Below are 15,350 nucleotides of genomic sequence, written 5' to 3'. Positions count from 1 at the left end.
TTCAAACCTCCAATTCTGGCAGTTAACAGAAATGTGTCCTCTAACACCACAGGTGTAGCACACTCTGTTATCATACCATTCACTTCTATCAGTCCAAACCTTCAGATCATAACATTGTTTGGCTTGGTTATACTCATTTCTCCTCTTCAATGCTGGATTTGTCTTTTGAGCACTGTGGTCAAACCTGCACCACTTATTACCAACATTTTGTAAGTTTTTATTTTTAAATTTTTGTGATTTTTTATTTTGATTGGATGACCGATCTGATGAGCTTTTATTTTCTTTTTGTTTCTGTTCCACATTCTTCTTTACAGGTTTTTGCGTTGAGCATTCACCTTTCTCAGTAGAATGTAAAACAGTATTTTTAAACATTTCATTTAATTTCAAAAATGTTTTTCTTTTTTCTTCTTTTTCTTTTTCATCATCAGATTTGTCATCACAATCTTCAATTTTGACCTTGTCAAAATTTGTGACCTTGTCACTTATTGGAACAGTGTTGATTGGTTTTGGACAGGGAAACTTCAAACTATCTGATGAAGTCACAAAACCTTTCAACTTCTTTTCAAGTTCACTAATCTTGTTCCTTGAATTCTCAGCTTCGTTTTCAAGCCGAGATATTCTTTCAAGATGTGAATTGATTAATTTTTCATTTTCAAGAACAGATTTTTCATTTTCCAACAATTTTATCAGTTCATGAAATTTTGTTTCATTTTCTTTCAAATTCTTGTTTTCCAGTTTTATCCAGAAATCTTCACTTTCTGAAGATTTTCTTTTGCTTTCAAAATCTTTTTCTTTTTCTTTCAAAATTTTGTTTTCTGATGACAAACTGTTCAAATCATTTAACAGTTTATCATTCTCAGATTTCAGCTTTTCACAACTCAAGCGTAACTCCAGAATTTGTTCATTATCGGCCTTTTTGCTATCATCATCACACTCTTCATCAGATGAGCATGAATGATAAAAAACTGGAGCTCTTTCTGAATCATCATCTGAAATTTTTCCATCTTTTTCAGATTTATCTGCGTCAGCTTTGACTTCTCCAAAGGCTTCCTTTTTCAACTCTTCAACCATCTTTTTCACCTTTTCTTCTGTTCTTTTCTTCAACTCTACTACCTTTGGTAAACTTGCTAAACAAACTTCTCTTATCTTTTTCTCCAAATCCGGCAAATATTCTTTTTCAGATAACGTTCTTGTGTTAAAAGTAGCTTGCCTTGGAAGCAAATTTATTACCGCTTCAAAATTCACCTTTGATGGATCAACAACTGGATTATCCCATGGATCCATATAACATTCCAAAACGTCATTCCATCTTTCGGCTTTCTTAGCTTCTTTGAATGGTTCATTGAGTTTTCCGATTTCCCATCTTGCATAATCTGCTTTCCACCATCTATCGTGATCAACATTAGCCATGTCTTGTAATCTGGAAATACTTGAGCGAAATCAGATTGCACTAACGAATGAATCCCAAGTTGGACAAATAAACGAAACTTTCTCGGACAAATAAGTGAATCTCCAATTAGACCGAAAAAGCGGATCACCAACTTTGACCAGATAAGCGGACCAGTTTATTTCCGGATAAGCGAAACTGATTGGGCCAAATAAGCGAAACCTTTGATGACAAATGAGCGGACCAACCAAATTGACCGAATAAGCGAACCCTTGTTGGACAGATAAGCGGATCTCTTGTTGAACCAAATAAGCGGATCTAAATTGTACGTTTGAGCGGATCTACTTGATGTCCTTTCGAGCGAACCTGGCAAGTGTCTGCTTGAGCGGATAAGCGGACCTAATGTGTTCGTTCGAGCGGAACTCCAATTAACCTGATAAGCGGATCTACACAGTTCGGATAAGCGGACCTAAGCAGTTTCGAGCGAACCTCATGAGCGAACCTTATGATTTTCGAGCGGATCTAGGAATTTTCGAGCGAAACTACAACAACTTATGTTCACTGGAGCAAACCTGTGTATTGTTCAAAAAGCGGACCTATATTCGAAAGTCATTTTGTCCATATTTGGCTCGAATTTTAGTCTGAAAGTTTCAAGGGTTTATTATTGTCCACTAATACACAATCTGTGAAAAATTTGTCCGATTTTAACCGAGGAAACTTGTCCGAATAGAAAAAGAAGGTGTAGAAGACAGAAAACGGATCAAATTTGAGCTGAACTCTTCCTCCTGAGCTCTGATACCACTTGTTGGATCGTCGTTGACCCTGAATGAGTCAATCAGAAGAGTCGTTTATCTAATTCAAAGGCGGAATCGATGAATCAGACGCTCAAACTAAATATAATGCTTCACTTTATTGATCTTGACAATGTTTACAACCTGGAAGCAATTTGGCAGCACCTCGTTAGACAATCAGATCCGTGCCAAATGAAACAGACATGCACCTATTTATAGTGGATATGGTTCGCTTATGTGGTGATGCACATATAAGCGGACCTGTGTGATGTGTGTGGTTCGCTTATATGGACAGTGTCCATATAAGCGAACCTACATGCTATACCACCATATTTCGTTTCTCGAACCTCGTGCACAGAATATTCTAACCTATCCTAATCTATTACATGATACAAGACGAAGTCAATAGACGTAGTGCACTAACAGCATCGCGCTGTTCCATGGCAGTATTAACGTGTTGGGCTATGAGTTGTGCCAACTCTTTTGGGTAATAGGTAGTCCAGAACCCTGTCTCACTTTTGGCGGCATTTTGTTGTTTCTATTATTACAACATAATATCAACACAAGACGATATCCAAAATAATTCAATCATTAAATGCTAGTGGACCATACATTGCGTATGTATAATATCCACATTTCATTGTGAACAATTTTTATGCCAAAAGGAACCCATTCGATATTTATATCAGAAATTTTCAAAGCTTGTTTTTAGTACTAAGACTAATCAAAATTCGGCGTGTCTACATCAACATCCACAACAAGTCTATATGAAATTTTCTCCTGAATATCTGAAAATTTGGCATACAAGCCGTAAATAGTGTTCATCAAATGAGACATACATAACAAAAACAGAAACAACCAACAACTAACACTTCAATCCCTGGAAGTCCAACATCTTCCTAACAAGCTCTTCTAGCTCATTGTAACAGTCCATCTGTCCCTCTAAGTCCTTCATCGTCTCCATGCCTTCGCGTAACGTGGCGAACTGACGATCATAGTGAGAGCGATTGTCCCAAACCCCTTTTTACCTCTTTAAAGTGGACGCTATCTCAACTCTCGAAGTCGATGCGATCTCTCTAATAGGTCGAGTCCTCTTCCTACGACGAGTGTAGACTAAAAGAGGTGTAGAAAAACACATGACTCGAATATCAGAACAAACAATTCTGTAACGACGGGCAAAAGAATCTCAAGTGTAGGCTCCACATCATCAGTGAGCAGGACGACTAATGGCTCTATAGACCGAGACATGACATATCATAACCGTACAAAGTAAGTGTGTGATCAATATGAATAGTAACACATAAGGCCCAAATAAACAGAAAATCACGTATGCACATAAACTGTTGGTGCATATTCTGTGACAACAGCTTAGATTTGGTCTTTGGATATCTTGTAATTAGTTAACCGATAAACAGTTAGCGGGTTTAGCTTTGTATTAGTGAAATAATAAAGTTTGGGCTAAACTAAACCCAATTGGATGTAGGGGGGACGATTTGGGCTTTGCCCATGTAGGAAACCCTAGTCCAACTTGTAAACCTTGTGTTATATAAACAAGGTTAGGCTTTAGGGTTTAGGTTAATCAGTTAATCAGCCAAAACAGTTTGTGTGAGAAATTCGTGAGAGGCAATAGGCTTTGGACGAAATTGAGTGTTGGTTAGCGTTTTGGATTGATTGTAATCAGTATTGATAGATAATCAATAAAAACCCGGTTTGATTGAATTGCTGTTTCTGTTCATCTACTTGTTTTCTGCTTGTTCTGATCAAGAGGATTCCGCACTCTTGATCGGATTAACGATTCTGTGAAGATCCATACACATCAAGGGGACTTACATAAACACATAAGGGTTTTCATACATGATAAAATTTTCCATGTTTATTTATTTAACAAATCTTGGCTTCGAAAATTTTGGATTTTATATTTCAAAATTCACCGGTTGAAGTCTAGTGTTTTCCTCCGAAAACATCTAGTTCGCTAACAACCAATGGCTCTGATACCAACTTCTGTCACACCCCAAAACGTCGCAGCGGAATATAAAACGTAGTGGTGACAGAAGCTGGTACCCATTTATATCTTGTTGATCGATGCATTTAATTGTTGGACATTTTGGTATATTTTAGATGTAAGTTATTTAAACATTACGTTGGACATGACACAACCACGACATAATTAAGTTGTTTTGATCCTCATGGATCTTATTACATTCGTCCCAGAAAGTTTTAAAAGTCAGTCCAACATTTTAAGTGATAAAACATGCATCAATAGCCACAAGATACGCCATAATTCCCGAAGCCGAACTCAAGTACCTGTAGAACACGTTAAAAATCAAGTGTCAACACAAAGGAAGGTGAGTTCACATATTCGCTTACAAACAATTTTATTCCAAGGAAAACTTTCTGTTTAGGTGTTTATTTGAAAACATCCATATAATTTTAGAAAGTCCATTTTACTTCTTTAAAAAATCCACGGGCCTTCCGTCGGTTCATCAATCCGACCCCCCGACAGGATCTTCCCAAGCAAAAAAAAAAGAACAGAAGGCTGAACATGCCCCGTGCTCAATGAGCACGGGGGCGTGCCCAAGTGTCTGCAGAAAAGACAAAGTTGTAGAAGCTTCTATCACCCACCACGGGGGCGTGCCCAGCGGACACGAGGCCGTGGTCAACTCGAAGATTCGCAGAATATAGGGAAATCTTGATAGTGCAGATACGCTTCTACACATGGGGTCGTGCCCAGCGGACTCGGGGGCGTGGTCAACTAATGCAGACAAACTGCAATTAATGAAGAAAGAGAATATGGGTGGACACGGGGCCGTGCCCAATGGACACGGGGCCGTGTCTGGGCTTCTGTGCGGGCTATAAATAGGGGTGCTTGGCTCATTTGCAAACCATCCCTTGGCAAACCACCTCTCTCACACTTGACCCACCCACCACCACCATCACAACCCATATCCACCACCATCATCCATCATCCATCATAGAGTGTGTGAGTAGTCTCGGGATCCAAGATTGATCGTAAGAGTTCTTGACAATCAAAGGCCATGTTTGCCTAAGTCTCTTACATCACTTAGTGAAGACAAGTGTCTAGTGTAATACTTTTTATTTTTAATCTTTTTATTTGGTTATATATTAATGACTTTAATAACTAGTTTCTTATGTTGAAGGTGAATCTTCCTTATCATTTGTCCATGGTGTCTTGGCATTATTTTACTGTCTATATAAAATAAAAGATTTTCACCATTCATATCTCCACGGTCTATATGGAGATATGTTGGCTACCTGGTCAGGGGTTAAGGGAATGGTTTGGTAAGAGTCTTGCCTTGTTCAGTGTATAGATCCTGCAAGGACCTGGGTCAAATTTAGTAGGACCTCCTTCAATACCACTGGTATTAGATGGCGGGGGTCCAAACTCTTTGATCCCCTCATATGTAATCTACTATTAAAACTTTAACCCGGCTACTTAGGACTGTATCCCTGCTGACTCAGACTACCTAGCCGAGGGTAACGTCACCTTCAAAAGAGGGGCCTACCACATTACGCATTAATAACTTAATTAATTATCTTTCAATAATCCAACCCTTTAGGATTGTATCCTTGCTGACTCAAACTACTGGGTTGAGGGTAACGTCACCTTCAAAAGAGGGGCCTACTACAATAACTAACATAATCTCTTAAAAAGTGCAAAAGTGCGGAAATAATCAAAGGTTACACTAAGCACGAGTCGGATCCAAGTGAATCATCTTGTCTATCTGTTTTTATTTATTTTATTTTTAGCATTTTTTGTTTTTATTTTCTAGTTTAAAACATTTTTCTAAACTTTTGATTTGATTAGACTTTGAGGATAAACCGGTATTAAAAGCTCTTGTGTCCTTGGATGACCTCGGTATCTTACCAACACTATACTACGCTCACGATGGGTGCACTTGCCCATATGTGTGTTTGGTGTTAGTAAAATATCGTGTTTTCTAAATTTAAAACTTGACTAACGTGTAAAAAGAACTAATATATATATATATATATATATATATATATATATATATAAACATACTACACCACATGCGCATCAAGTTTTTGGCGCCGTTGCCGGGACACAAGGATTTTAAGAAAGTTAGGAATCAACGGCCTAATCATTTTTCTTATTTTTCTATTTTTTTAGGATTTTTCTTAATTTTTCAGCTTCTGCAGAGCTCAGCGCGGGTCGTGCCTGGTCGGACATGGGCCGTGCCCAACATTGTTACTGGCAGTTTTTATTTTCCAAGTTACAGAGAGTTGAGCACGGGGCCGTGTCAGTGCAACACGGGGCCGTGTCGAACTCCCCAGTAACAGGGATCCGAAAAACAATCACTGTATCTTCGACCACGGGCCGTGTTCACTTGAGCACGAGGCCGTGGTGAAGCTTCTGACCAACGTTCTTTTTGTTTTTATTGCAGGACTTGGAACCCAGGCGCCACATCTGAAGTTTCCACGTAGTGTATGAGCTCCAGTTCTAGTAGAGACATAAAAGAACCCCTAGACAAACTCGAACGCTTTCTAAGAAGAAGACTTAAAGCTAAAAACCAAGAGAAAGTTTCGGGGGACCCACATCCAATGGCGGACCAACGTACCCTCATGGATTACCTACGACCCACCGTAGGTAATCTCGGAGCCGCTATCAATGCACCGAATGTAGAAGCCAACAACTTCGAACTTCGGCTGCATTTGATACAAATGCTTCAAAACTCCGCAACCTTCCATGGGCTTGCGGACGAGGATCCCCATCTACATATTACTAACTTCTTAGAAATATGTGATACCTTTCGGATCATTGGAGCTTCAAACGACGCTATCCGCCTTCGAATGTTTCCATTTTCACTAAAAGACCGAGCTAAGGCTTGGCTTAATATCTTCCCAGTTGGCTCGGTAAACACCTGGGATGAACTAGCCCAAAAGTTTCTATATAAGTATTTCCCTCCTGCTAAAACGGCTAAATTAATGACTGAAATTAATATATATTCACAAGAGGATGGGGAATCCTTATATGAAACTTTGGAAAGGTTCAAGGAGCTACTAAGAAAGTGCCCTCATCACGGTCTTGCGGTATGGCAATAAGTATCCACTTTCTATAATGGGTTGTTGCCACACACAAGACAAACACTTGACTCTAGCTCCGGGGGACTTTTAGGTAATTGTCGCCCAAATGAAATATATAATCAAATTGAGGAAATTGCTCAAACCAATTTTCGGTGGCACACTCCCTGAGGCAATAAATCTATTGCCCCGAGCGCCCATAAGGTTGATGAAAGCACTTCCTTACAAGCTCAAATCGAGGCCCTTTCTTCAAAAATAAAAAAGCTAGAAATGGCAAAAACGGCCGCGGTTATGGCTTGTGAGGGGTGTGGTGGGCCGCACGAAAATTGGAGTTGTATGAAAGAAGTAGATACTCAAACAAAATTGGTAAACTACATTGATAATAGACCTAGGCTGTCGGGTCCTCCAACGGGTACCTACAACCAAGGATGGCGTAACCACCATAACCTTGGTTGGAGAGAACCCGACAATAGTAGTAGCCAACAAAATCTAAACCAACGAACAAACTTTCAACAACCAAGAAACGAGTCACAAAATTTCTCTCAACAACAAGGGGGACGAGAACGGTGTTGGTGCATATGTCTGTTAACTTCGTCTTGTATTGAGTCATGTAATAGGATAGATAGACCAGGACACGTGGTACGAGAAAAACGAGAATCAGGGCTGAACCAACCACTTCGCACGAAGTGACCAGTTTGTGCGAAGTGGACCATTTCATGCGGACTGGGCCAGGTCGTGCGACCTGGTACCAGATCGTGTGGACGGTTCATGCGACCTGGGCTCCCTATATATATGTGGTCTTGGGATTTCATTTGTAACATTCTGATTCCGGAGACGAAGTGCTGCCGAAGTGTCGAACGATCTGTAATCTCTTTCAAATCAATATAATCAAATCATTGAATTCCGCCTTTGGTTTGGTCTAGAACTCTTCTGATCGACTCATTAGGTCGAGTCTTAGATCCTACAAGTGGTATCAGAGCTCAGGAGGAAGGGTTCTTACCATTTCAGCTTGTTTTCTTCAAAAACTTCTGATTTCTACTCATTTCTTCTCATTCTTCTAGACATTTTTTCTAAATCAGAACGTTTTCACGGCTAAAATGATCTGAATTTCACATATAACATGTAAAATTGAGTTTTAAACAATCCGTGAACAAATCAGGACCTAAATCAACCTAAAACTTGATAAAATTGACCAAACCGCGTGAGAAGCATATCAGATCGTTCGAAGTTAGATCAGATCGCAGGAATTGATCATCTAAGTCATGCGAAGTGTTCAGATCCTTTGAAAACCTGTCAGATCGTGTGAAAATTTGCTTTCAGTTCGCATGAACTTGTCAGATCGTGTGGGATTGTTCCAGATCGTTTGGATTTGAACCAGTTCGCACGAGGTGAATTATCATCAGGTCGTGTGAAGTACCAGATCTTTTGAAAAACTTCAGCTCATTTGAAATTTTGTTTTTGTGAATCTTTTCATCGACACATGGACAACAAGTTTTACAACGCGTTTGCTACTGCCCCGGCTACTCCAATTACTGTCGCCGAAACTGTCGGTATCGAGAATGAAACAGGAACTTTCCAAAAGCCTCCAAAGCTTATGTACATTGAGGACTTTAAAGGATGGCAAGATCATTTTGAAAACTGGGTACAAGCGAACAAGTTTGATGCATGGGTTTCGTTAGAGAAAGATTATATTTTACCGAAAGATGATCTTGGAAATGAAAAACTATTAAGCCAATTTACACCGGATGAGAAAATAAGATACACCAGTGAAAAGATGATGATTAGCATTCTCCAACAAACGGTAAAAGAAGATATTTTTGTTTTGCTTCAACAGAAGGGAACTGCTAGATCAATCTGGAAAGCGTTTATTAAAAAGTTTAAGGGTAGTGCTGATATGACAAAAAATAAACGTGCATTACTAAAAAAATCGTTTGATATGTTTACAGCTTTTGAAGGTGAAACAACAAGAACGATTATTGAGAGATATTGTCATCTTGTCATGGAAATGAAAAGATTGGACATCAAGAAAGAAGATGATGAATGGGTTGATAAGCTAGCCGATGCGTTACCACAGAATGAATGGGGAACATATCTATTGATTTTAAAGCATAACCGACAATTTGAAGATATGAATTTGAGTATGTTTATCCAGAAGTTGGAAGAACATGAGCTAGCAATTCGAAAACTTGCAACGATGAGAAGTCCGGGTCAACAAGATGTTAGTTTTTACTATAGAGGAAGCAAAGTTGAGACCACTCCAAGTCCAAAGATTCAGACTGCGTTTAGTGCTGATGGTACTTCCGGAATAAATGCAAACAATACAAATAAGAGCAGTGAACATTCTTCGTCTTATTCAAGTTTTGAACCAAATTTTTCAACATCAAGTTCTCAAAAACAAAGTTCAACAAACCTTAATGGTCACGTTCTGCAATGCAATGTTACATTGAATATTCAAAATGGTAAAAATTTCTCTCTAGATATTGCGAAGCAACATGGCATCACTTGTTTCTGTGTTAGAGTCGTATGAAAGCTTGGTTGGTGGACGAATTGGCAATCCGATGCTCACTAAGGAGGATTATGACCAGATTGATTCTGAGGAACTTGAGTTGATGGACATCAAGTGGTGTTTAGCTAGTGTTTTGAGAAGAGCAGAAAAGTTCAAACAGATCACCGGAAGAGAAGATCTTCGTGAAGCTGCAACATCTCAGCTAGGTTTTGACAAATCAAAGGTTACTTGTTTTCGTTGCCGAGAAAAAGGGCATTTTAAACGAGAGTGTACAAACAGAGAAGCAACCGGAAGACAAGATCCTTTTGGAAACAGCGAAGCAACCGAGAAGACAACCGATTTTTAAGTCATTAGGAAGTGATGCAGACACTAATGATGAGGAAGATTATATTAATAAAGCGAGAAAACAATCTGATTCTTATAGTTTTAATTTGTTTTTTGCAGATAAAATCGAGATGTTGAAAGAGAAAAGGGCAGCTAGATTGAAGAGAGAAATGGAAGCAATAGAGAATGTCGAGGTTGAAAGTTGAAGAACAGACTAAAGTTCAGATGGAAGCTGATAAGGCAAAGGTTGAAGAAAAACCAATAGAGAAGGTCGAGGTTGAAAAGAATGAAGTGAAGATAGAATTTGATAAAGAACCGATTGTGATTGAAAAGGTGGTGGAGAAAATAGTTGAAGTTGAAAAAATTGTTGAAGTGGAAAAGATATTAGAGGTTGAAAAACCTTGTGCAAAGTGTTTAGTACCTTGCAAAGATTGTGCCGAAAAAGATACAAAGCTTGCTGAATTGGAAAAGCTCAAAGAAAATTTATTGCATAATGTGAGAAGCATAACGGAATAATATGATCTCCTAAGCAGCAAAGTAAATTTGTACAAAGGAGCTTGTGATGAGGATATTCAGATGAAGAATCTACTGAAAGCAACAGTTCTTCAAAAGCAAACTGCAATCAACAAATACATTGAGATTAATGCAGGGCTGAAACAAGAATTAGCAGCTATGACGATCGAAACAGAAAGAGTGAACAATTTGCTTCAGAGTGAACAATTTGCTTCAAAGTTATCAAAGTTCAGATTATGTTATTGATCGCATCTATCCTACCATGGCAGCTCATAAGTTTGCAGATGATGAAGAAAATCCTGGTAAGAAAACTGGTTTGAAGTATAAGAGAGTACCAAATCCAATGTGGGATGGCTATACCCCCCGAGACTTTGAAAAGGTGGCTGAAGCACTCAATCTGAATCTGAAATCCGAGTCTATCGATGGATTACCATATGATATTGATGTCACCTTCACAGCGTTTGACACTGATCATGAGTCCGAGTTAATTAAGAAAGTGGTCGATCAGGTGTTGGATAAAGATGAAGAGTCAAAGTCAGAGTTGAAGTCTAAATCTGAAAATTCGAGTTCATCAGACAAAAGCTCGAATTCACCGGTTAAAAGGGTTTACAATAAAGATTTTCTGATATCACAAAATAATTTGAATGACGAAACATTCAAAGTAGCATATACTTCGAATGATTCCGACAAATTATATTCTGATGAAGAATTTCCAATAGGAGGTGTTAAAACTGAAATGATTAACAAGGTTTTCAAAATAACAGAAATTAATATTTCTAAAATAAAAGATATAAATCTTACTGAAAAACCTAAAAAGTACACTTCAAGAGTTCAACAAAGATTGAACAAGAAAAAGGGTTACAGTTCTGGTTCGGATTATCGAAAGAAACCAAACCATAACAGTAATTTCAAAAAGAAAGGGTTAGGTTTTATTCCACCTGAAAATCATAAAAATGAGAAAATTTATAAACCAAAAACTAAATTTGTTTCAGGAGCAAGTTCAGAAGAAGAGAAGGAGAAACCTTTTTGGAAACAGTCAAACAAGGAATTTCTCTCTGAAAAGCAAAAGAATATGTTGAAGGAATCTGAACCAAGAGTTGAAAGAAGAACCTGCTTCAAATGTCAAGAGGTTGGACATATTGCTTGGAATTGCCCAAAGTCCACCAACACAAAACAGGGAGTTTCTTCTAACTCTAAATTGAAAGAGAAATGTGTTGATAAAAAAGAACAACCAATAGAAAAATTTAAAGAGTTCAAAAATTCGACTTTCGAAGTTGGTGAAAGTTCAAAACATTTTTACAAAAGAAGAGCAAATCTTAACAAGCATAAATGGGTTGTTAAGAAATCTAAGATTGGTTCTGGCAATGAATCTGACTCGTCAAAGTCAGAGGAGCCATCTGTTGTGCTTAATGATGAGAATTCTGTTCCAACAATGGATGATGAAAACTTTCCACCATTGTTAAATGGAAACTTGAAATCAAAAGTTGATAAGATTGAGATTTCAGATAAATTCTTCTCTGAAAAGGCATTTAATGGTAAAGTGCTACACATTTTTGGAAAGATGACTGATGGGAAGGTGAAGGGAGTGAAAGAATTTTATGAATCAAAAATTGTTAAACCAAATGAGGATGGTTCAACCATGATTGATCAGGCATGGGTGAGATTCTTTAAAAAATAAAATACTGACTTACCGGAGCTCCCAAGTTGGTAATCGTGGAGCATGAATCGGCATCATTCTTGAAAAAATGTTTTTTGTGAAAAACCTAATAGTTTTAGATTTTACAAGTGGTTAAAAGAACAAAATGATGAATTAAACCCCATGATATATGAAATCAACAAAACTATTTTTTTGGAAAAACCATTTGATTAAAACAAACTTAAGTGTTTTGAGATCATAATGGGAAAATAGTTTGTTGTCAGCGGGAGTTCTGATTGTTTACGCCAAGTGGATGGCGAATTGAAGCAATTCACAACAGTTTGTCATTGTATTTGTACAGTTTATTGAGTTTATTTTCAAATTTTGCTTGAAAATCAAAAACTGAAACATATTTTTGATTTTAGGGGGAGTAAAAAAAATTAGAAATTTTGAAAATTTGAAAAAACCAAAAACATGATAAAATTTAAAAATTCCAAAAACATCGAAAAATCAAAAATGAGTTTTGTTGTGAAAAAGAGGAAATGATAGTACATCAGTGGACAATCACAGCATGCTAAAGAATTGGAAAGTTAAAAATGTGATTAACGATCTCACTGAGGATATGCCAGTAGGTTTTTACACATTCAGTAGATTGTTTTCGAGATATAAACTTAAATATCAAATACTTACTTATCTCGTGGGGAACATCTCTCGAATATATGGGTAACCCCCGAAATCTTGTTTGAAAGATTTTCTATTTCTGACACACTAGGTCTTTGTGCGTGATGATATCTGGGGTATTATACCAGGACTTCTGATTTTGCGGAAGCAATAGCCTAGTCCTCGTATAATATTCTGCACTGCTTTAATCATAAAGCCCACCCTCAGCATAAAAAATGATGAAACATTGAAAAATGCTAATCATGTGCTGTTGAAGAAAAGATCCCCAAACGAGACATACCTAAAGTCGAGCCATCATCTCTTTGTCCGAACAGAAGTTCTAACCTGAGCTCTCATGGTCTCGCATTACCCATTTACAGATATCATTAGTGTACATTCACCTGTAAGACTGAATATAGGAGTCTGGAAACGGGAGTATATTCTGAGGTGGTACACGCGAATAAGTTAAGTCCATTAAAACACTAATTCTCGTATCTCGAAACAATTGAAGTTTGTGTGAAAATTTAAGTGGATCAGTATACTGACAATCTAAGTGAATCGTTAGAACTTAACGTGTTTAAAGCTCAACGGTGTTAGTGATTTGTCTCAAAAACTGATATGATCCTCTTACATAAACTCACAAAAATATTGTCTGTAAATATTTCTTTATTGCTTTTCTTTAAAAAAAATCCAAAAAGAATGTGTTTTAGCATAAATATTGAAAAATCTAAAAGTTTTTATTTCATCTTATTTTCGACAAACTGAAGTTGAAAAGCTGATTTTCAAAATTCCGAGTGCTAAACATGATGAATAACAGTGGGTTGGAAATGTGTGTGAAATGAAAAGTGAAGTTAAAGCTTGAGATATTTTGAGAAACTAATAGTAAAATCAGTGCTAGTTAATCAAGGTCATTAAGTTGAACTTGATATAACTGTTATTGATGTTGAATGATATATACAAGTGGTTTCTAAATTTGTTAAATCTTAACAATTCTGAAATTTACTTTTGGGTAGAGATTTGTGCAGATCCCCGTGTCTAAGCCTGAGCAGAGTTTGAGCCAGGACACAGAGTGCTATGTCACATTGCGATCCCATAACAACTTAAGGGGGAGTCTGTTAGCAAAGGGGAGTTTGAAGTTTAAAAGAGCCAGACTCAGCTGCTGATGCTGATGAGATAGAAGAAGATAGAGATTGATGAGGATGCTTACAGAGAAAGACATTTTGGAAAGAGCGAGAAGACCGATCAAGACTGAAGACTCAATACACTGAGGACTTGTCAACATCCAAGGGGGAGTTTGTTGGTGCATATGTCTGTTGACTTCATCTTGTATCGAGTCATGTAATAGGATAGATAGACTAGGACACGTTGTACGAGAAAACTGGAATCAGGGCTGAACCAGCCACTTCACACGAAGTGACCAGTTCGTGCGAAGTGGACCATTTCATGCGGACTGGGCCAGGTCGTGCGACCTGGGCTCCCTATATATATGTGGTCTTGGGATTTCATTTGCAACATTCTGATTCCAGAGACGAAGTGCTGCCGAAGTGTCGAACGATCTGTAATCTCTTTCAAATCAATATAATCGATAGTTAAAGTGATTCTAAGTGTTAAACAAGCTACAATGAAGATCAAATCATTGAATTCCTCCTTTGGTTTGGTCTAGAACTCTTCTGATCGACTCATTAGGTTAAGTCTTCGATCCTACAAAAGGCTTGAAGATACCGTATCTCGCCTCATCTCCGACACCGAAAAGAAAAACTCGGATCGATTTCAACAATTGGAATCGAATTTTAGAAATCAACAAGCTAGTATTCAAAAAATTGAAAAACAATTAAATCAAATAGCTCAAAATTTCTCCAAGCGACCACAAGGCGCATTACCAAGTAATACTAAAACCAACCCAAAAGCACAAGTACATCTCATCACCTTGAGAAACCGTACCGCGGGTCCCGAGGAGGCTCCATTACCATTTCACCGGATATTCCGTTCCACCAGGGATTGAGTCTCTTTTTACAAAGAAGAATTTGGATTGCCATTTCTCCTCATTCCTGGTGGCACGAAGTATCAGTGGATCACCGGAGGTAGAATAGAACAAGAATCTACAGGAGCCATGGCATCTAAGCCAATATGCTAAAGGGAGGTCATGAACCGAAAGGCCAGGAATATGATTTCTCTTGATCTGATCAAGAACGGACAAGACTCGCCAAAGCATCGACATTGTTTGACTAAAAGAGATTTTGGTAAGATTAAATAAATCGGTGATGAAATCTGGAAAGGGAAACTGCAATCCTAAAGAAAAGGGAAAAGCATTAAAACATAACCACTCGTCGGAAACCATGTCCGACCGGATTTCCCGGTCAAACGGCCGGAACACCGTCCCTTTTGGGAAGACGCCGGAGGATTTGAGAGCCGACAAGTGGGCACTATCAAAGGAGCATATCTCTTTCTCCGGTTCTTGGAGAAGATTCCGAT

General features: G+C 38.1%; 1 non-coding gene across 1 annotated transcript; it reads right to left on the bottom strand.

Annotated features, from left to right (window-relative positions):
* Nucleotides 1–7,137: 7,137 nt before the first annotated feature.
* LOC118487680 lies at nt 7,138–7,244 on the bottom strand. The gene has a single exon (XR_004882623.1). It is a non-coding gene; the product is annotated as a small nucleolar RNA R71 (small nucleolar RNA).
* Nucleotides 7,245–15,350: the final 8,106 nt, after the last annotated feature.

This window comes from Helianthus annuus, chromosome 15 (assembly GCF_002127325.2).
Source record: "Helianthus annuus cultivar XRQ/B chromosome 15, HanXRQr2.0-SUNRISE, whole genome shotgun sequence".
Classification (NCBI taxonomy): Eukaryota; Viridiplantae; Streptophyta; class Magnoliopsida; order Asterales; family Asteraceae; genus Helianthus; species Helianthus annuus.
Note: the sequence above shows the minus strand (reverse complement) of the source record. Positions and strands in the feature narration are given on the sequence as shown.